Source organism: Panthera onca, chromosome A1 (assembly GCF_046562875.1).
Source record: "Panthera onca isolate mPanOnc1 chromosome A1, mPanOnc1 haplotype 2, whole genome shotgun sequence".
In the NCBI taxonomy this organism is placed as follows: domain Eukaryota; kingdom Metazoa; phylum Chordata; class Mammalia; order Carnivora; family Felidae; genus Panthera; species Panthera onca.
Window position 1 is genome coordinate 87948064 of NC_138339.1, and position 22185 is coordinate 87970248.

At 34.9% G+C, this 22185-nt stretch overlaps 1 protein-coding gene across 13 annotated transcripts in view; it reads left to right on the forward strand.

Moving 5' to 3' along the window:
- Positions 1-5507: 5507 nt before the first annotated feature.
- The window catches only part of MEF2C (myocyte enhancer factor 2C), a 151964-nt gene continuing 135286 nt past the window's right edge, over positions 5508-22185 (forward strand). For 2 of the 13 annotated variants that reach the window (XM_060635407.3, XM_060635399.3), the window contains exon 1: positions 5761-6308. The gene's annotated coding sequence lies outside the window, so the exon portion shown is untranslated. Of the gene's footprint in view, positions 5583-5759; positions 6309-22185 lie in introns of those variants that run through there. The other 11 variants (XM_060635386.3, XM_060635387.3, XM_060635394.3 and 8 more) reach the window with 8 other exon arrangements.

The following is a 22185-nucleotide window of genomic DNA, read 5'->3' on the forward strand; positions in this document are numbered from 1 at the left end:
CTTTAAGGGGCCGTCCGAACTGAATTCCAGCCCTCTGCTTCCCAGACAAAGAAGGGGGCACCAAAACGCAAGACGAGATTTTTAACCCCCACCCCCACCCCGATCCTGGATAAAAATCTTTAAAAATTAAAGGGCACACACACACACACACACACACACACACACACACACACACACACACATACCGAAGTATCTAGAAAAAATAGTTAAAGGGGGGAGTGTGACAATCCATTCTTTGAAGGTTTCTGTGATATTTCGAGAGATGGAATAGAATCAATGTTCCGATGAACATTTAACGATTTTGTAAGTGAAGGTAAAGTCCATTAAATTTAACCATGCATATGGATACTTTTTAATCTGCCACACATTTGCAAGGAAATGACTGATCTAGCCTTATTTGGGCATACTGTTCTAGGAAAAGGAAGAAATGTATCATAATTTGTAGTGGCATTGTTAAAAGCCTTAGCATATCTTTCGGACATTATTCCATGAAGATTGCATTTCTGTAAGACGAAAAGGCCCTGGGAGATGTGTATTATGATTCCCACTTAGCAGACTGTAAAACCAAGCAGAGCTGGGAGAAAGGGTATTCGGCAGGTCACCAGATACTCACTACCAGTCACTAAATTTAAATTAACTCACTGTGGGCCTGAGTCTTAAAAGACTAAACTCGGCTAACACCCCTAAAATAAAAGTAGCCAAAATTCACTTTTCCTTCACTGAAGGAATTTAAAAATAAAAATAAATCTTAAGGATGTCAACCCAAATATAGAGGCTTTATAAATCTTAATGAGTTTTCACTATGAAAAGTCTTCTTACTAATACAAATGGGTAAATGAATATCGACCATCGTGGTCTGATATGTCTCAAGGTTGGGAGGAGTAGACCCACTCTGAAGCCAAGGAGAAGTTCATTTGTGCGCTCTAAGTCATAGAAAGCTAGTTTCAAGCAGAGACTAGAACACAGGAGTATTTGTCTGCGCTCAGTATAGTCAAACTGCTGGGAAGGAAAAGGTATTATTGGTAATAGAATTCATAAAGGCGACTGAATCCACACCACTATTCCCAAAGTATTTAAAATTGGCCTTTAGGCGACATATACAATAAGCCCTTTCAGCAACTTCAGCTGCAACTTCATTATCCCGACTTGACAAATTTGGTTAGCTTGGGATATGATGGATTTGACTTTCTCCTTTGTAATTCTTAATCAGATACAAAATTAAAGGTACAAAAATAAAGATAAATATAGGCTCTTTAGATATGAGATAAAGGATATGATTAAACCTTGGCTTGGAATAACAAATCCTTTGCATATTGCAGAGTCTCAATCACAAGCAGTCCATATGGTGTATACTGTGCATAGGCTAAAGCTGTACCTAAAGAATTTCTGAAATTTAGATATTTGGCACTATTTATGTTAAAGGCTATAAGTATTTTCACAATTAATGGTAGTTTTAATAATTTTGTGTTTAATATACATTCATGTGGTTTAAAATCAGAATTAACACTAATGTTACTTCAGATTAGAAGTTTTAGAAATACAGTTATTTGGATGTACTTTAATATCAACACTCTTAAAAAAGATTTTTTTTAATTATGTACCTTGTTGTACTTACACATTTTAAGGTGCCAAAGAAGAGTTGCAAACTGTGAAGTAACTTCTATGAAGAGATGAAGTAAAGAATGGAAGGCAAATGACTGTATGTGTATGTGGTGAGTGCTTAACATTTGTTATATCATTTACCACCAAGTTAATTCGTAAAGGTAAAATTGCCAGACTCTTGGCCATTAGGTATTTGTAATGTAGGCACCTATAAAAGTGATAAAGAGTCATGTGACCATTGTATGCTTTACATTATAAGCAATAGCATGTCATTTTGTTTAAAGCTCACATGTCACCTTTCAGGGCCTACCTTTGCAAGTCTTTTTTACAATTAATCCATTTCAGGGGAAGTTATGTGTGTCATCTGTACTGTAGCTATAAAAAGATATAACATTTTTAATGCTATTGGAATTTGTATCTTACTACTTTTTATATTTTTCTGAACTTCTATGTTCAATTATGTTTGTGTTGAAAGCATTCTGGCTGAAGAACAAATACTACACAGTTGAATAATCTTGAGGGGTAGATTAATCTATAGCCTCTCTTCATCTTAGGGTGGGTTGCTGTGGCAACCGCCCCAGCTTACTTTAAAATAATTTTTTAAAGCTCACTTCAAGAGCTACACCCAGCGTGGGCCAAGCTTAAAAGCAGGCATACCCAGTGAACAGGGTTTTGGTAGACTGCTGATTTAATGTAGGGAAGTAGTAAAGAGAGGAGGGTGGAGTAAGATGGTACACAACCTTGAACAGAAATTAGAAATTAGCTTTCCTCAGATTCAAGACCTCAGGATTATGCTCTCTGGAACTTCTGTGGCATTTAATGAAATCGATTGCTAAACAATTCTTTTTTTGGGGGGAACGAGTTACTATATATTTACATATATAATAAAACACAATAGTGATTTCATGAAGGAAATATCCGATGATTAGGGAAAAAACCTTATTTAAGTAGTACATCAATCTCAGACATCATTTTATCTTAAATTATTTGTCACCTTTTATTTAACATGATAGGCCACTAGCATCCAATTGACTTACAAGGTATAAGAATTTTTTACTTATCAATCATAGAACTGGAATAGATCGAAGAATTCACTTAACTCACTTAATGAATAAGCAAATTGAAGCCCAGAAAGGACACACTCATTAGTTAGGCACAAATCTTGAACCAGAGAGTATAGGCCTCCTAACACCTAGCACAAGCTCCTCCCTACACCAAAAAAAAACACTATGATACTAGCCAGGTACCATTAGGTGGCAAAGATCAGGGTGATTTTAGTAAAAAACAAACAAAAAACAAACAAAAAACCCGCAGAGTATTAAAGAAGAATACAAAGCACATTTTGGATTAACCACTTTATGGATTACCAATGAATAATTTTAAATCTCTGTGACTTTCTATTGTATATTTCTGCACAACCTCTTTTGTTCTGCTTCAACTATAAAGGCTCATGGGAAGGAAACTAATGCTAATATTAACTTAGGTCACACATAATTAAGAAGCTAAATCTGCTGAGGGGAATATCTTATATTTTAAAAGGCCAACTGTGATACATTCCAGATCCAAATTATTTCCAAATTATCCACAGTGAGGGGTTATACGTATTTTTCAATGCTTGTACTATCATTGATAATGATGGGTTTATTATAATGTTTATTATTAAATAATTTCTTAGGATGTTAAAAGGTAAAATAGTTTCTTTTTGAAGGAAAACCATCAAAATCTGAAGGGCACTGTGGTAAATACAAATAATCTATAATCCATCAAAAATAGTATGGTTGAAAGTCATGTATCACCTATGTCCATTTGCTCATGTAAAATAGGCTGGTGCAATTCATTGCATTAATTTCAGGCCTTATGAAAATACACTTAGATGTTCCTACAAATGTTTTGCTTTGTCAACGCATTTGTGAATCTGGAAAAAATTAAATTAATTTCATTTTTACCACCATATAGAGACATATCTCATTATTCAAAATGACTATGCCCTTTAAATTTTGGGATTCTTTTTTTAGAAATTGTACCTTAAATGAAAACCTGATATAGATTATCTCTGCCATATTATTAAAATGAATTCATGATAGTAGTATGAAAAACAAACAGGCAAATAAATATACTGTAGATACTAATCTGCAAGAAATAATACTATTTCAGATGGCTTTTGCTTTGTAACAGTATGCCATGCTTTCCTATAATAAAAGCAAGAGACTCATCTTAGCTGTGCTGATAGTCACAATGCTGATGAGCCAGAAGCCTGAAGATTGTTCAGATCTGGTTGTACTTGCCTGTAAAATCAGCCTTCTCCTTTCAAGTGAAGCCTTGGGGCAGACACCTGAGTGTTGAGCCTGCTCTTCTGAGAAAAGCTACTCACATCAAATAGCCCCTACAATGAAGCAGGAGGCTTTTTGAATCACACTGTCCTCATGCATTAAAATAGTCTAGAGGCATAGTGCAGAACTTAACAGGAAATGCAACTAGTCATTGGGTTAAACACATAGTGCTGAAAGGAATTTTTTAAAGTGAGGAATTATCTTTAATTAGTTACAGTATACTCCTATTGTCTACCTCTGTATGTTGTGTTATTTCCCCAATTTCTTTTCTTCCTTTCACATTAAAAAATTTTAATTTGGTTTAAACATTTTATATGATCTATATAGTTCTACTGGCATACAATCTTGTATTTTCATGGTTTGTGTACTAGTTGGTGTATTTTGATTTTTTGGGGTGTGGTGTAATTGGCTAGAAGGGAAGTGCCCAACCCCTAGTAGCCTTTCCTAAATCTTGAATATTAACCTTTTTTTTTCCTTTTTGTCTTTTTTTTTTTTTTTTTTTTTTGGTAAGGTCAAGTGTTTACTGTGCTTCAACCTTAACATAAGTATCTTCCTTATCAGTCTCTATTTCTGCTTCCTGTGCAGCTGAAACTCTTCAGGATAAGTGAAGTCATCAGCTATCGGGATAGGGAAGCCTAATGCATTTGGGAAGTTGGTTTGGTTTACATGCTAATGCTCTGGATAAAATCCAGTAAGGTGTGGAAGAGATAGAAGTAGGCGTTGGGAGGGGGGAAATCTCCGAGGAAGCCGCCGCCTCGGTAAATATTTCCAAACTGATTAGAAAGTTCATGGCCCCGCGATGAAGTCGAGATTTCAAATACTGGTAATTATTTTATTATTTGGTACATTACTAACACATGAGAAGTATTTCGGCACGCTTTTTAGCCCTCCAGCCTTTCAGGGCCGAAAACCGCCTATTCTGGGCGTGCAGGAAAAGCGCGCTGGAATCGAGTGCTGCAGACATCCTGGACGGTGGCTTCTACGCCTAAGTAACAGAGGAGCGCTCGGACCGGTGGAAGAAAGAAGTGGTTAACACGTCTCCAAACCGGGGAAAAGTCACGAGAGCAACTATTAGGGTCGCGCTCCTATTGGTCAGAGGAAAGATTCCGACTTTAGAAGGACTTTCCTGCTGGCTGGCTCGCAGAGTCCCCGGGGAGCGAGCGCGCGGCAGCCGGAGATGGTTCTCCGAGCGTTCTCAGCGGCAGCGTGGGGAGAGCGGGGAGCCGCCGCTCGCGATGTTGTCTTCATTTCGTGCAATAAAGAATTGTCATTAGGTTTGCGTATGGCATGTGCCATTACCCCACCGTAAAACTAAAATTAGCAAAATGTCAGGAATGGAAAGATTGATTCACCAAGATGCAATTATCATTTAAAAGTGCTTGATTGAGGTACTGATGTTCAGTGATTTATTCTGCATACCATATACATAATTAAAGTAGTGTAGTGGAGTAATTTATCAATCTAGTTGAGACTGGAGGGGTGAGGAGGGAACTGCTGTATGTTTGTTTTATTAAAATGCTCCGAGGTCTAGTCCCGCCCCCCTTTTGAGAGAGTGAAACTGATGATTTCTCTAGCTCGCGAGGAGAGAGTCAACGGTTTGGGATTGTGAGGGAGAGAGAGACGGAGAGGAAAAGGCAGCGCGAGGCAAAGGCAAGGGCAAGGACAAAATAAAGGGGAAAAAAGAAGCAAGAAGCACTTCTTAGGACGTGCTGCTTAGAACCCCAAGCCCGTCTGCTCCGTTTTCCCTGCCACCCCCGTCTCCCCTCCCAATATCCTTCCACCACTCCCCTCTGCGCCCCCCCCCCCCCCCCCCGCCTTTTTTACGCGATGTTTCAAAGGCTGCGAGCGGCTCTCCTTTTCCCATTCGTCTTCTGTCACTTCCTTCCTGGACGCAGTTTTCTGGACGAGTCTGGTTACTTTTAATCCGGCCGGCTGCTGAGAGCTACTTTCTCCTCCTCCTCCTCTTCCTCCTCCTCCTCCTCTTCCTCCTTCTTTTCCTCCTCCTCTTCCTCCACCTCCTTCTCCTCCTCCTCCTCTTCCGAGCGGCCTCGGAACGCGCGAATGCGCGACCCCGCGCGCGCCTCCCCCGCGCGCGCTCCCCCCGCGCGCGCACACACTTCGTCTCCAGCTCTCTGCTCGCTCTGCTCGCAGTCACAGACACTTGAGCACACGCGTACACCCAGACATCTTCAGGCTGCTATTGGATTGACTTTGAAGGTTCTGTGTGGGTCGCCGTGGCTGCATGTTTGAATCAGGTGGAGAAACACTTCAAGGCTGGACGAAGTAAAGATTATTGTTATTTTTTTTTTTTCTCTCTCTCTCTCTCTTAAGAAAGGAAAATATCCCAAGGACTAATCTGATCGGGGCTTCCTTCATGTAAGTACCCCTGACATTTCTCGAGGAAATAGAAATAGCCTGGGTATTGTCTCTCAAATCTGCATCAGTATATTCCACGGCACTGAGTCTGTTCCTCTTTGAAGGCTGAAGTTGAGGCTTGTTGTGCATTCTCTTTTTTAGATTATGTGATTTCCTTGTCTGTTGCTAAAAGTAACTTTTTAGATAGTCTTATCCGTTTGCCATCAGTTATTGAAATCACTCCTGACTCGTTCTTGTCACACCAGTGTGTTTAAAGTTTCATGAAGTTAGTTCACGTCATTAGCATGTTTGATATGGTGGAGCGTGTGGAGCCTGGTGGATTTTAATATTTCACAGAATGTTCTGTGACCTTGAAGTACATACCTTAAGATTTAGCCGCTAGTTTACTGTGGAAAGATGCTCCTGTGAGTCCCCCCAAAGACTCTGATTTGCTTTGGGTTATGCTTCTGAGCCACTAATTCTTGGGATTAGTTTCAGCTAAAGCATGGCTGTCTGTCAGAGTATACCTTTGTGCATCTCCTTTTCTTACCAAAGTGCTGGCTTAATAGAGGGCTTCTCAGTTGGTGTGGACAAAAAGTAATACCCTGGCCATGGTAGTCTATACATTTCATAATTTGTATTGGGGTTTCAAGTATATGCATTGCTGTTTAGGTCAAGCCAAATGCATAGCTATTTAAAAAAGAAACAAGGTTAAGTCACTTTAATTGCCTTCTGTCTGGACTTTGGATGAAAGTTACCAAACTCAGTGATAAAGTTTGGCACAAAGGCAGTATATATGTAGGCATAACACATTGTTTATTGTCTTATTAAATACTATGCAAGGATTTAAATTTAATACTAATGTTATCTTCTTACCAGAATACGGCTATTAATTCTTAAAGGAAATTTTACATCTGAAACATTTCTGACTATTCTAGGTCCAGTGGGTACCATGTTTTGGAAAAAGCTCTTTTCTTCACATTGTAGGAATGTGTGTCTTTTGTATAAAATACCTTTATATGTAAATGCTGACAGTATAATAGGTAGAATCAGGCTCTCTGCCAGTTCTTTAACTGGTCCTCAGTAGAGAATTGCTTTGACATAAAGTGCATTTTACTATTGTGAATCTGATACTAACTCTAATAGTCACTGTCTTGTGAAATGGTTAGTGACTGCATATATTTTCTAAATGCTGTAAAGGGAACTCCAGCCACCTCATTATACCAGTCAAAAAAAAGTGACCAGCCTCTTTTTCACTGGCACCTTGCAGTGGAATTGTGGTTGCAGAGTAAAGATGTTTATGTAGGGTATAATAACTCCAATCCCTAGAGACTTGGAAGGACATGGAAATGTGACCACCTGTGAACCCCGCTTAACCTCTGTATTGTATACTAAGTTTAGCTTTAAATAGATTAAAAATCTCCATTTCTCCAATTTGAAAGTAAAACATCGTATTTAATTTTTAAAATAATACCAGTTTGGGCTAGTCTTTGAAAATGTTCAGCATATACCAATAAGACACAAGCAGTATTTTTGTTTTTCCATCAGTTTCAATTAAATGTAATGCAATTAATAAACCATATTGTTGTCTCCCAGTGTATGCATAAAATTATTAAGTTAAAAGAAGTAGTTATAAAGCAAGGGGATTCAGAAATTGACAGGTAAAATGAGATATGCCTATCTAATATACTATCTCAAGAGGAAAAATATCTTTAAATCAAAAATCTCAATCTATTTGTAGGAAAGTACATTTGGCTGTATAGCAGACTACAAACTCAATTCTGAAAGTTTTCATCAAAGCACACTTTAAACTCAATATTTAAAATATGGGTTCCCCAGTCACGTTAAGGAGACAATAGTTGTCAGTTATCTTTAAGTTTTACTAAACTTTATAAAAATCTATTGTTATTTGCTACTGTAGTTCACAAAGCTTTGGCATATATGTGACATATTTTCCAGACTTCTTACTAAAGACAGTATTTTCCTTCACTCATTAATTATGCTATTTACATTCTGATTGCTGTGTATCACATCAAAGACAATATTAAAGACCTAACTTTTAATAAATATTCATTTGTTTCTTTTGTTTAAATAAGAAATAAATACCTTATAATAAAAAGTCAATTTTCCACCTTTTGTGAGCTGTTCATACTTTAAAAGTATGCAATCACATATAATGTTAACTTTTCAGACCAGGAACACATAACATTAAATACATGAAATTTAAATAACAAGGACTCTACTGTACCTTGCCTCTTTTCATATATATATATATATATATATATATATATATATAACTCAATTTTTTAAATTTGGTGGAAATGGTTTATTCCAATAGTGAAAAAGACTGTCTAATGATTCAAAGTTGAATCCTGAAAAAGCATCATGTTTTATATTTTTCAGATTTCTGTGTATTTCTTCCCTGGCCCTCACTCTTACACCGAATCAATAAATTGAATAACACTACAACCATATCTTTGTAATAAATGACCTATTGTATTCAATTTATATTATAAAAAGCTGAGCTAAATAACTCCTTGGCATATGTTAACATTATATTTCAAAACTTTCTTCTGTTTATTGTAGTATGTTTCGTGGTTTTATTTCCCAACACTACGTGCGGTATATTTTGAGTCTATGAAATCTCAGAAAGTGACAAAAATAGGGAAATATCTGTGCAGAAACACTTGTGCTACATAATAACAAAAAAAATAGTTATTAAACAGAGAACCCTGGCTTCAGGGACAACATGGGAGAATTTCATGTGTAATTAGGGGTTACAGAGTGGACTTTAAAGAGATTATTGCTAAAGTTCTACTTGTTTCTAAAGCACATCCTCAGAGAACACACCAGGCAGATTAATATCTAAAATTTATAAAAATGCACATATTCATTTTATGACTATAGTGATTGCCTGGACACAATGAAAATATTTAATCACTGATGTTCACTCTGTGTGCTGCCTGTGGAAGGATAGGTGATTAAGATCCCCGACCTCAGCACTGTACCTTAATCTCATGGGCGCGTGGACTGCCCTGCACTCAGTAAAGCCTGACTGTTCACCGAGATCTGTCATCTTTAGGAAATCAAACCAGATTACAGAGGCGATTCACAAAACCAGGAGCAACAACAGAATCTGTGCACCTTACAAAAGGCGGATTACGCAGTTCACATGTTATTTTGATAGGTCAAAGATAAAAGCTGATTGTTGAGGAATAGCAAGACACTCCAATTTCCAATGATTGCTAGATAAGTATACCACAACCCTGTTGCTTCACCATTATGAACAACGATTCAAACAATAGAAAACTCAGTTTTCAAATGACAGGCTTCCAGTGGTGAAATAAGAGAAAACATCCTTCACTTATATACCTTCATTGCTTAAATTTTAAGTTCCCTCACTTCTTTATGAACAGACATCAAGTTGTGGCTGCTTATGTGAAGCAGTTATCATAAGACTTAATTGCAGTAGACATTTTCAGAGGCGTTGTAGAGAGCACAAAACAGAATTTGCCAGAAATAAAACATACACTCATGGTATTGAATAACTGAGCAGAAAATGCATAGTAGTCAATAGCCACTATGTTATTCTGTTACCAAATATATTCCTCATAAAAATGTGTAATTACATAGTTATGAATCAATACATTTGAAATATATCTTGATAGGTGTTTATTGGTCAAATTACATGTATTTCATGAACGTTATATACAGATTATTCTTTACAACAAAATATGATGTTTTGAGAGTTTATTTCAGAGAATAAAGTTTTGGTTTACATAATAACATTTTGAAAACCCCAACTTCTTACCATCCACTCTACAGTAATTTCTTGCTTCTTTAAAAATTGAAGTCCTTTTTTACCCAACTGATGCCTCCTAGTGTTTCACACAATAAAACACTAATGAGTCACCCATAAATGTAAACATTGCATTTTCATTGCCTACATTTTCTGTGATACATAAAATTAATATTTATGTGTTTAATTTTCTGTGCATTATTATAAGATAGGAAGTTCTATTGAATGAGATGTTTCATCTGAGTGGATTTGTGGCACACACTTGCAGCTTTTCTTTTACCATAACAATATCTTACTAAGTTTTAATAAGTTTATTATCTTCAGTTCCAGTTTATATATTCACTGTTTATATTCACTCTTATTCCAAGTGAAAAACATAGGCAGAATAGCAAAGCTTCCATTTTCTAGGCCTGGAAACTGGGTAGCTGAGTTTATCGGGGAATGCCTGGTGAACAGATTGCAAAGGGACTGACCATTTTATTTAAACATGAAATACTTGAAAAGATATAAAATTTTGCCTACTTGTGTCTTTATACTTGCAAATTTCTATGTGCAATGGAATAAAGAAAAAGAGCGTTTAGAAAAAATAAAAGTAAAGATAAATGCACAGATTTTCCACAAATACGGAGTATATCACTTTATTAGAAAATAACCAAAAAACGTGCCTGGGGAGTGTAGTATTCTACATAATAGAAGGAAGACTTGTTAGAACATAACTTCTCATGATCAGCAGATTGTCTTAATGAGGTCGAAGTTAGTGGATACCAACTTTGGTGTGAGTTTTCTGTCATTATGATGAGTATAGACTTTTGATACTCTTACACTCCTGAGATTTCCAACAGCTTTCTGATTGTACTCACTAAGATGAATACATTAGTTTCTGAATATTTTTTCTTTAAAATATTTATGAAAGGGAAGGGGCATTCCCCAAATGGGTCTAAAATTCAAAGGATACACTCAAAAACCTGTAACATTTATGGGCCTCTTCCTGAGTTGTCATACAACATACATGTGCACAAAAACATTGGCAGATTTCTTCCCCTGACACTTACAAGTGTTTTGAGCATCCAGATGTAGATACTAGAGTGAACATAGTTCATTTCTGTTACCTATGTATGTGTCATTAGTTCTTGTGATTCAAAACACATAGCATTTTAACAATATTTGACTCTCATTTAAGATTTTCTAATTTGGTCAATAATACAGTGCTATTACAATTCTGTGCATGTTGGACACATTTCAAAGAATGTAAGGGGGTGTGTTCCTTTCGTTTAAGGAAGCAAACATGTAGAAAGGGGTGGACTTTTCCCACAAGAGCCAGACTTCTTCCCTTGGAGAATTGAAGCAAATATGCAGTGTGTAAGTGAATAACAGCATGAGAAAGAAAATAATTTCTAATGGTTTGCTATAGTTACTGAGCAAAGAAACTGTCAGATTTTTTTAAAGCAGTTCTTATTGATAAACCTTTCTCACACTGAATGCTGAAAAAAGGCTATGAAAGTTTTGTAATTTTAACATTAAATAACTTCTGTAAAGTGCACTAGAATCAATTTTGCTCAAAACAAGAATTCAGTAGTACCTATTGCACAGATATATTGAGGCATAAAGAAATAACGGGAGCTAGAAGTACCTACCCCTCTCAAGAACAAGTAGTTAACATCAGAGTTCTTATGTTAGTTGTTTTTGTCTGCGTAAGAAAAATAATTAAAATTCTACAACAAAGAATACTATTGTAAAAATAAGAGATAATATCTCTTATTTCTTTGATATTATTTTAACATTAACTGCAAAAAGAGAAGTCATGTTACTATTAAGCATGGAAATTATATACCCTTTATATAAATTCGTGTTTTGGTTTCAGATGATAATATCAATAACATTCATTTGTCATCACCATAATGCATTTTTTGTACGATGTCACATTGACATTATATTACTGAAGTTAAATCTCTGTACTTATTTTTACAATATAGCCAATGTAAACAAAATTCAAAGTACACATGAAGAGAATCTTTTGAGGACATTATAAAGAAAATTGGTGATATTACAAGCAATAAAAACAGTAAACCTATTACAGGCAGATTTTTGCAGGAATCATTACTCTTTAATAATGCAGACGTTATAGAAACTTTATTAATTCTTAATGCGGTAAATTTTAAATGAATGGAGCAATGTTGTTCATCCTGCAAGTGGTCGCGATTCATGTAGAATGACAGTGCAAATCTTCTCGTAATGATTTAAATGAAGTACCTTAAACTTGTTTTTAGAGAAGCTGTAGAAACTGATCTCGGAGGCAGTCCCTGGTGAGAACCTGCTTTTTCCAAAAAACATCCTGAGCGTAGTCTGGTTTTCCTCTTGTATCTTGTTGTCATAGATAAGATGTACATGAAGAATTCATAAAAATTGTTCTCAGATACTGTGGATCTCTAGCATACCGGATTTAAAAAGCGATGGATATGGTCTCATTCTATCACTAAGAAGTGTTTTTTTAAAACAGCTAACAACTACCTCTCTTTTTTTTCCCACACATCTGTGATTCTTCTAGCAAGTTACAATGATAGCAAGAGAATGCATCTTTCTCCGAACCCCAAAGATAGGCAGCTTGGGCTTAGATATGCTTATTTATCTGCAAAATTAGAAAGTCGACTTACTAATGTAAATAAGTAGGGACAAACAGGAAAATTAGTCTACTCTTTAATGGAGTAAACATGACTTTTTAGCCTCCTAATTAATTGTTGACCATGCATAAGGTGTGCAACCAAGGTTTATTATGGAATGCTGGTATTATTGCTTAATGTAACATGAAGCATTTGGGATTTCTTTAAAGTAATTTTGAAGATGTGATTATTTAGCAGAAATATTCACCAGAGCATTTTATTTTTAGAAATCATGGTCACACAAGGAAGCCTTTATAGGACCGACTACCTAATTGCAGTAAAAAAATCTCTTTAATGAATGAACACACACTCACACACACACACATACACACACACACACAGGGAGAAGAACACAAATTTTAAGAAAATAATGGCCCTATATTTTTCAATTATTTTGCCACATTCTTTATATCTGAACAGAATGTATGTCTAAGCAGATGTTTTAGGTTATATCCTTCATGTAGGTGAGTCTGTAAATGTACCATTTAACTTAAATGGCTTTGTGGGAAGGTAGTTTGAGGAGTTTAAAAAGGAAAAAAAAAAAACCTCCAGTTACTATAGTTTCAGCTCTTTCTTTTTAAAAACAGTAATTACACTCAGGATAAGGAAAGAAAAATAAACTCTTTTAATTCTTTGTAACATCCCCAGTTTCTGAGGCAGAGCCCTGGTGTATTTTTATTTCTGAATATGCAGGCAGGTACTGGCAGCAGAGATACAAAATGAAAACTTCCTGGCTACAGACCAGATACAGTGAACAGTGCCACATCATAAACTTCCCCTCTTCTGTCTCGGAGTGATTTCAGCCCGAAGTAATGTCCTTTTTTCCCCTTGCGTAGGCTAAGGAGCAGAGGGCCTTCTTCCTGGGCAATCGCTTTGGGAAAGGAAAAGCATAATGTTTCCCCTCTTTAACTTGAAAATTCTGCCTCTTAAATCACTAAGACATTAACTGCAAAGTGGATTCAGTATGTTTCCTTTTTCTTCCCATATAACAGTTTAGAATGCACAAAACAATAGGTGTAAGATAGAAAATGAGACCTCTTCCCCAATCCCCTCTTGCAGCACATGCAGGCCCAGTCAGATATCTGTATTTTTTTGTTTTGCAGAGAAAAATATAATGGTTTCTTTTCAGTAAGGCCTGTGCATTATATTCCAGATATGTTAGGTCATTTTGTGATGCAAATTAATGTTGAGTGGTTTTTTTGTACTTATCTCGGGAAATAGCAATGTTCTGCCACAATACATGGCACTACAGTAATTTTTATTGATAAACACTCACGCTTTTAATGATTACTAGGTCAAAATACAAAGTACAAAGAGAGAAAATACGGGCTTTAGTTTTCAGATTTGGTTTATGTCCTTCATTTGAAAAGTACAGTGTAAGTAATGTGCTTATTACCATACAACATAAATCAACCCCCGAATATCTGCATGAATATTCTCTGCATTTGAAACTTCAGTCTGAAAACTCATACTTCTCCTTGTAAAAATAAACAGTCGTTAAAACCAGTCTTTAATCCTGGCTACGTTTTCAACCAATACCAATGTGATTTAAAAAAATCTTATTAAAAAATCATTTCTAACAGCCATGGCTCCTTTCAGTTAGTAGCCTAATTCTCATTTGTGTAAAGTAGACAAATTATTGCCAGAACACATCCCTAAAACTAGCCTCCTCTTGTAGAAATGTATTAAGTGGGAGTCTTCAGCAGAAAATGTAACCATGTAAGAAAAAATTTTTCCAACTTTATTTTTAAACTAAATTATTAATTTAACAGTATACAAATAGTGCATAAATGTTAGTTTGGTCATTAAGCCACTTAACGAATTATTAATTGACTATATAACATTTACCAAGTCAGACCAACAGTTAAATGTAGTTTAATTTTATTTCTCTTTAAAGTAAAATAGATAAGAGATCATTTTAATTATCTTTAAATACCTAGAAACTATTTTTCTGTAGCTGCAAGTGTTTCCTTAAAAAGTAGCAAAAAATTATCTTAAAATGTAAAAAGTAGCTCATAAGAGCATGATGACAATGACCTATTCTTGCCAAAGGTGTTATGAGCAAAGGTCCTGTACCTGGCACACTTTCAAGGCCCCTTGGCAAGGGGAAAAGATGTTAAACTTTTTTTTGCATATAGTAATATACATAGGAGTCAGTAATTTTCTGACATTTCTTTCTTACAGAATTAGGCATTCTATTTAAAAATCCACTTTCAGTCCAATTTAGGACATGGTATGAGACTTCTTTATCTCCTTAGAATTATCCCGGACCATAGGTTAATTTGAATCATCACCACTTGATAAATATTGTTAGACACACGGTAAAGTTTCAGTTGTTTAATATGTGTACTGAATAAAATTTTTTAAATAGAAAATGAATTATTTTGCTCTTTAAATAATAAAACTATGCCTGATTAAAACATGAATCTCTTGAAGGTAATTTTCTGATCAAAAATTTTTAAAATTTTAAACTGCCAACCAATAAATTACCAAGTACTTTGTTAAGATATCTGATTTCTATTCACATTTGAAGAGCCTCATTAAGTTTTGGGTGGCCTTTAAGTAAAGGTTCGATGGTTCAGAAAGTAGGTCTTTTCACCCTTCTTCTGTAACAGCTAAAATGTTAAAAAGTTATAAATCCAGTCCTAATTCCATCAAGATAGTCTAAGTGAAGACTAACAACCTGGCTATTTTTTTTAAGTGTGTCCATTTAATCATTTCTAGTATTTATCAAAAGACTACTCAGGGTCTTGTATAGGTTATGGGTGAAGGAAAAAAAATTTGACTATCTTTTTCTTTTCTTTCACATTTGAGTTTTTCTCCCCTTACATAAACCAAAAAGAAATCTATGACATTAATATATTTGCAAAGGGCTGGGCAAGGTACTCAGTCCCATTGTTTATTTTCCTACAGCCCTTTGGTTGAAATGAATGGTCAGTGTCCCCTTTAGGACTGTTCAATCTTTCTTGAGTTAGTGTGAGCTCTATGTGATTTTTTTTTTTCCTTCTCTCATTTCATAGCTGAAAAACTTAAAGAATTCTTGACTTCACCCTTTTTTCCTTCAGTTTTTTTTTTTTTGAATCCTCTCCTGAGTTCCCTTCTTACTTCAAAACATTTGGTATTGTAATAAAGTATACTTTCAACTGAATTTGACTATACATGTGAGATCGTAGAATGTCTTCTTACACTTGAGAGATTGATGTGGTTCATCAAGCCCAATGCCGTGTCATGAAAGAGCTCTAGACACTGATCTTGAAACAGTGAAGGCCACAGAATGGTATCTTTGTAAGGAACCACCGACAGACTTAGAGCCAAAGGATGGTGTATCCACAGCAAAAACGCACAGCATTGAAGTCTCAGGATGTGGTACGGTTATCGAACTAGTTGAACCAAATTATGGCCTTCCTCATATTTGTGATGTGTTGGGCCAAAACCCTAAGATGTGAGTGTGTGTGTAAAGGGAGGGGTAGATGGAGGAGAGCAGAGAGAGTGAGAGACAAAAAGCATGGGAGAGTGAGGATGAACGCAGGAGAAAGAGAATATCGATTCTCTTGATTTTCAAGCCTAAAAAGTTTGAAGACCCAGTACCATATTCATATCATTTGTTTAATTTTACACATATGAGCTCTTAGGTAAACGGGTCCTTAAGCAATAGAGAGTAATGGTTAAGAGAAACAACCAAACTGAGTTAAAAATCCAGCCTCCCATTTACTTGTTAGTGGCTTTAGGCAGGTTATTTAACCACCAAAAATCCTCATTTACAGCGTCTGTAAAATGGGGATAATAATACCACCCACTTCTTAGAGTTGTAAGAATTAAACAGGATGTTACATATAAAAGCACAATGTTAGCGATCAGTAATTAGTGAATTATCATAGCACTACACTATATTTTAATCATCTTATTTTCCTCCCAATGATGAGCACTTAGAAATGCTTAATGGGATCATTATTTTGAACTTTTTTTTTTTCAAGAATACTTTCATACCACTATAATTGGGTCACTTTCAGGGCAAAGCACATTCCAGTGCTTTGTTAGGTCAATGCTAATAATGACTGCTAAGAACAATATACTTTTTCTCCAAGAAATTCAGAACCCTTCACACATCACAGATATTTATGTTCAATAAATACCATATTATTTTTAGAACCAGAAATGGGATCAAAGAAACAAAATAATTCATCTGTGAGTTTTAAGTCACTTATTGAAAGTTCTGAATTCTAGATAGATCATGGCTTAGTTTTGATAGAAGTTCAGTTTGGAGGAAGTGTTTGTTAGGTGGTTTTAACTGAAAAGATGCTCTTACCAAGAATTCTAAACTTTTTTTTCTTAGCATTATTAGTATTATCCACTTTTGGAGGATACATTAGTATTCTTTATTTTTTTTATTAACCATTTTTGATTGCATGTGGAGATAGAATTAATTTATGAAGGTCATTTTACTCATCTTTCTATTCCTTCACAGTGACTCTTGCCTATGATAGGTGTTCTGTAGACATTTGTTGAGTAAATTAATGAATTGTCTTTATTTGTAAAAACAAAATGCGTTCTTTATCTGAATAGTTAAAAAATTTTAAGTAAATGATATTCCTATCATGCTTTTTTGTTCCAGATTTAAGGGATCATTTATTTTAATTACAGTTTGTCAACTTTGAGATGATGAACAAATGAACTCTTCGTAATTTGGGTAATTTTCTACATGTGAGAAGAAATATAAAGTAGTACAGAAATGCAGAATTTTACCTGAGGATTACACCTTTTGATAACACAAGTAAACAGATTTTGGTTGGATGTGGATGAAAATGGAAATGTTTCTGGTCTCAGAGTCTGTCTACCACCTTTTTGTTTAGCTTTTGTATTCACTTAATTTCTCAAAGAAATTCATATTTTGGATGACAGGTAATGTCGATGAGGCCTGCCCACTTAGGGAGCCTGTGGAGTTGCAACCACTTGGAATTATTTTCACGCTCTTGAATAATGCCCCTCTAGTGTGCACCTTGCATTTCAGCTTTCTTTTCTAGCCCTGTTATAATGTAGGGCTAAAGAGGGCTCAGTGCAAGGAATACTTACAGAGTGGACTTCCCTATGGTAAAACAGCATGGACAGCTCCCAACACTGCAATCAAGGATGCCTCTAAAAGCTTTAATTTAAAAATAATAATAATAATAATAAGTCTGCATGAAGATGATGGAGCCCTCTAAGGCACATGGGCTTAGAGAATTATTCCCATCTGCAACCCCCTCCCCCTGCTTAGTAGCCCTTTCCAGGGTTATGATTACTGGAAAATGGCTGTTAATCACCAGATTTTTTTTTTTTTTTGACTGCAGCTGCTTCAGTCAGACTACTAATCTATTAACTTCATCTCCAGTTTAAAATGTGCATTGTATACTGTATAGAATAAATTTTCATTGTAATCAGAGCATCCAGGAGAACTTCCTGATATGATTTATAGAAGCACATTTGTTTTTATGGATGGACCTCTAGTGCCATTGAACCGACTGTTTAAACAATACCGTGGTTGGTCAGCATAAAATAAAATATTATAGCACTAGTGAGTATCAGCAGCATTTACAGTAGTCACATTTGCAGAAATTTGAATTGTGGCATCTCTAGCACTTGGCAGTGTAATTCCCACATAATTCAAAACTTAACCTAGATATTTAAAATTTGACTTCAACCTGAAAGTGTTTTTAGAAGTTTAACATTCTTGTACCAGACTGTGGTAGAGTGGTTTGGCCTCTTTTTCTACCCTAATGCTTATTACATTTGCCTTAATTTGAAGAAATAATCTAAAACCTGAGTCAATATTTAGTGCTAAAAAAGGACAAAACAGCTCTAACATACAAAAGACCCTTTCAAAACACATTCTTCTATGTAAAATTGACAAGCTACAAGAGGTGGTTGGATGAAGTTCATCATGTTGGAAAGAATGTTTCAATTAAAGTTGAGCACTTTCTCTTCCAGGTCTTTTTTTCTCCGTTTTTTATTTGCTGTGCCAAGGTATCCATGTGCGTTTTTCCACTGTCATCTGGCTCATTCCCAGCAGATGCACACAATCTGTTCTGCTGTCACTAACAGGGTTCGGTTTATGAAAAGAATGTGTCAGAACATGCCACTATAGTCACTTTTACAGGTTTTTTTTAAGAGTAACTGAGAATATATGCATTGCCCTAGTTTTATTGTACTCAGCCTTTAAGAGATTTCTAAGAAACTTTTATGATACTCATAGACCTTAAAAGCTTTCTTCCAAACATATTTTGATCACGTATTTACTTTTTCTTAAAAATAAGATTTCTAAAGTTCAGAAACATCTTTAATGATGAACTGAATGTATGGTATTTAAATAAAGAGTAGATTTTTTTGGAATGTGTAAAATAAAACAAATATTTTTACAAAAAATCAAATTTCCAATTACCAAATTTATTTCATAAATTATTACATACGTACCTTATACTAAAAGCAAACCTACTTCCCTACTCTAATCAAGCTTTATTTTAACAATATTGTGATACATTATTTAGGGTATGGTCATAAATACCAATTATTTGACTCGATAGATAATCCTGGTTTTCATAAGTCTTTGAAATCATTAAATTATACCAAAGGAGTTAAACTATCAAATAATTCTTATTCTGTACAGAGACACATTAAACTGTAGTATCTCAATATAATGTGACATTTTTGTTTCGTAGATGTTCACATCATTCTAAAAGCATGGTAGGTAAATATTTCCAAACTTAATTTTTATTTATTAAGGCGTCTCTATTCCTATTAATGATTCTAAATAAAAATTCAGTTTTTTATTGTCTTCATTGAAAGCCATCTCTCTGCTTTTATGCAAATAAAAAAAATTCTGAGCAATGGAAACCTGCATTCATTCCTGATATAAAGAGCTTAGTAAGTTAGCAGAATTTGAAATTTTAGGTATATATGTGTAGTAAGTACATATTGCATATATATGTACATGCAGGTACATAATGGATACATTTACTTTTTGTATACAGATCATGGTATTTAAATATCTCCCAGAATAATATTTTAAAAATGAACTTAAATGATAGTTTTAGATTTTTTAAATAATTTTTGATATGAAAAGCAAATCAAAGTTCAGGAGAATTAAACATTTTTTAATCAAAGTTATAATTCACTTGAGCTACAGATCAAAATACAGAAGCTATATTAATGAATGATCACTTATACAAATTAAGCATTAATCATACGTATTTATATAGGAAAACTAGTTCTTAGATTTCTGCATAAAGAAAATTTATGAAATACATTTTAAGGCATAATTTCTGTCAGAAAATCTTCTGAGTATGAAACTGATACATTGTCACATGGACAACTCAAGCAGCAATATAAATTAAGAGACTTTTTTGCAAACACTTTACACATTTAGCAAGAAAATAATTTACTTGGAACTCATTGGCTCTCGTCACATCCTCTTGATTAATTGCTAAATAAATTGTCTTTCTAGAGTTGTATTAAATGATTGTTATAGAAAATTTTCATAAACCTAAAGAAAGAAGAATCTTTGTTCATTATATTTCAAATATAGCGATGTATACATATGTATCATAAGTTGATTTTGTAATGTTTTTGAAATGTGAACAGGGCACCCATATTTGAGATGAGCGATAAAGGACAGTTCTGCAGTTCCTGCCAACGTTTTAATTTATCCATGACTTTATGTGTCAGATAACTTTACTTTTTACCTAGTCTAGGTACTTGAATGGTTTTGTTTTGGTAATTCTGAATATTTGCCCTTGGGATAAAAATGCTACTTGACCCCAAGAATCACAGGTGGTGAACTAAAAGAATGTTTGGTCAATTCCCATGGGATGTCAGAGCCTCTTCTCTTCCCAGAGCCATCAGCAGTGGGGCTAGGGAAGAACTGCTGTTGCGTATTACAAAATGGTAGACTTGGCCTTGCTGATAACTATCTACTGGTATTAGGAAAAAAGTCAACAGTGATTAGAAAACGACCAGAATCTTTTCTTTTGCTACAATTTGATTGTATGTAAGATTTTTTTGAAACAAAACTCCATGGGCAAACTTAATTCTACTCATCCTGAATGACTAATCTTTAAAATCCTCTGTTTATCGCTCAAAGTGTAAATATAATCCTGAATTTCATTAGGAATGAAAAAAACTTGCTCCTCTTAGTGAGAGTCACAGAACTTAAAGACTATTTGGAAATACTGTTTGCCTTGTGAAATACTTTAAAATACCAGATCTTCTAAAAAGGTAGGCTCTTTTACTTAATGATGACTTATAAAGAAATCTGGGGTGCCTGGCTGCTCAGTCAATAGAGCATGTGACTCTTGTTCTCAGGGTTGTGGGTTCTAGCCCCACCTTGGGTGTAGAGATTACTTAAAATCTTAAAAAAGAAAAACGAAAAAAAAAACAAAAACAAAAGAACCTGATTTTTTCCCTAATTTTATTTTTAAAAATTAAGAGAAAAAATGGTTTTGAAACTTAAAATTTCCCTAGTTCTCTAGGACATGAACTATGGGGCCAATTTATCTCAACAAATTTTTTTTTTCTTAATTTTACCAGTTGCCTCAATTTCTGACATGGGTGCGACCCTCCTTTGTGGTTGGGAGGTAATGCTTTCTTTGCATTTGCTTAGTCATAGGTCTTTTTGGAGCAAAGACAGATTATTTTTGTGAAGTTGTCCCCAAAATATGTATTATTCATAGACTAAGAAACCCATCAAAGAGTTTCACTGCACGGGTAATGATAGGTTGGACTGCAGTGACCAGAAGGCTCTCCACTCTGCTTTCTTTAGGGAATTTAAAGACAGTTGTATCTTTTTTCCATCTGCATCAACATATGTTGACCAGTTGGTTTTCAATTCCTGCTGGCTTGGTGGTTGGAAGTAAGACTGATCTTCTATAAATATAATTGATACTTTCAACTATGACTTAGGAATTCCACTTTTAGCCACATCACTACTAAAGATATCACTAATAATTCTAATAACTTTTATGATACGTGTAAAAAGCTGTATTATTAATTTGAAAGTAATATTAATGACAACTATTTGTAGGGAGTAACGATCACGGCTAACATGTTTTCAGAGTTTATTGTATATTTGGGCACTGTGCTAAGGGTTTGAGGCTTTAGATACATTAACTCATTTATGAGATAGGCGCTGTTACTATCCTCGTTTTATAGATGAAGAAACTAAGGCAAAAACAAACAAACAAACAAAAACCGAAAAACTACGCAGCTTGCCTCAAGTTACCACTTTGTTAATGGCAGAGCTAGAACCTCCCCCATATAGTCAGCCTCCAGAGTCCACTCTTTTACCTACTAAGCCAAAATGTCACATACATGATCTCAGCAGTTAGATAAGAAAAAGAAAATGACTCAACTATGGAAAGCTAATTTTGCATGGCATCTTGGGGGAAAGGTTTCAGTAATCCTAGAATGAAAT